Raw genomic sequence first — 1866 nt, 5'->3', positions numbered from 1 at the left:
CCTCAGCCTCCCAAAGGCGCGGGATTACAGGCTGAGCCACCGAGCCCGGCTTAACTTTTTGATTTATTGTAGAGATGAGGTCTCGCCAATTTGCCCAGGCAAGTCTCAAACCCGCGGGCTCAGGCAATCCACTCACCTTGGCTTCCCAAAGTGCTGGGATTACAGGTTGAGCCACCGAACCTGGCCTCAATTTTTGATATTGTTTGAAATTTTTTTTTTGAGTTGGAGTCTCACTCTGTCACCAAGCCTGGAGTGCAGTGGCTGCTCCCGGCCACTGCAGCCTCGACCTGCTGGGCTCCAGCGATCCTTCCACTTCAGCCTTCCAAGTAGCTGGAACTACAGGCGCGCGCTGCCACGCCCGGCTAATTTTTGATTTATTGTAGAGACGAGGTCTTGCTAAGTGGCCCAGACGGGTCTCGAACCCGCGGGCTCAGGCAATTCACTTGCCTTGGCTTCCCAAAGTGCTGGGATTACAGGCTATGCCACCAAGCCTGGCCGATATTGTTTGAATTTTTAATTTTTACATTCTAACTGGTATGTAGTGCAATCCCGTTATGTTTTTATTTTGTATTTTCCAGTGACTAATGATGTTGAGTATCTTTTCATGAGCTTATTGATCATTAGTATGTCTTTTTGATATTTATTTTCAAATCTTTTGACCATTTTAAAATTAGCTATTAAAAATTATATTGTAAGAGTTTACTATACTTGGTACACTTTCTTTCTGGTTAGATAGATGTATTGTGGTTTGCCTTTTATTTTCTTTACAATGGCATGAAAAGCAGAAGTTAGCCGGGCTCGGTGGCTCAGCCTGTAATCCTGCACCTTTGGGAAGCTGAGGTGAGTGGATTGCCTGAGCCTGCGGGTTCGAGACCCGCCTGGGCAACTTGGCGAGACCTCATCTCTACAATAAATCAAAAATTAGCCAGGTGTGGTAGCGCGCACCTGTAGGTCCAGCTACTTGGAAGGCTGAGGCGGAAGGATCACCGGAGCCCAGCAGGTCAAGGCTGTGGTGGTCGGGAGCAGCCACTGCACTACAGTCTGGGCGACAGAGTGAGACTCCAACTAAAAAAAATTAAAAAAAGAAAAGAAAAGAAAAGCAGAAGTTTTTTTTGATTTGGAGTCTCATTCTGTTGCCCAGTCTGAAGTACAGTGAGGCCATGGCCTCAGCAGCCTCGACATGCTGGGCTCAGGTGATCCTTCTGCCTCAGCCTTCCATGTAGCTGGAACTACAGGCATAAGCCATCACGCCTGGCTAATTTTTTTTTTTTAATTTATTGTAGAGACGAGGTCTCGACAAGTTGCCCAGACTGGTCTTGAATCCCTGGTCTCAGGCAATCCTCTTGCCTCGGCCTCCCAAAGTGCTGGGATTACAGGCTTGAGCCACTGCGCCCAGCCACACAAGCTTTTTAAAAAACTTATTTTGAAGTTCAATTCATTTGTTTTTAAAAAACAGTATGTCTTTTTTGTGTTCTAAACATATTTTTGTCTCCTGAGGGTCATAATTATTTTCTTCTAAAGTTTTATAGTTTTAGCTTTTACTTTTATGTCTATCATTCCTTTCTAGTTAACTTTTATGTATGGTATGAGGGACAGTTGAGGTTTGTTTTTTCTGTTTGTCTCCCCAGCTTTTCTAGCACTCATCTGTTTAAAAGTCTATTCTTTTCCCACTGAATTACCTTAACACCTTTCAAAAATCAACTTGTCATGTATACAGATGCTCCTCAACTTACCATGGGATTACATCTTAATAAACCCACGGTAAGATGAAATTATTGTAAGTAGAAAAGGCATTTAATGTACCTAACATACTGAAAATCATAGCTTAGCCTAGCCTATCTTCTCTTTCCTTTTGAGTCAGTATTT

Source organism: Carlito syrichta, unplaced genomic scaffold (genome assembly GCF_000164805.1).
Source record: "Carlito syrichta isolate Samal-C Ts95f unplaced genomic scaffold, Tarsius_syrichta-2.0.1 Scaffold288191, whole genome shotgun sequence".
Taxonomy (NCBI): domain Eukaryota; kingdom Metazoa; phylum Chordata; class Mammalia; order Primates; family Tarsiidae; genus Carlito; species Carlito syrichta.
The sequence above is the reverse complement of the archived record's forward strand: the minus strand, read 5'-3'. Positions refer to the sequence as shown.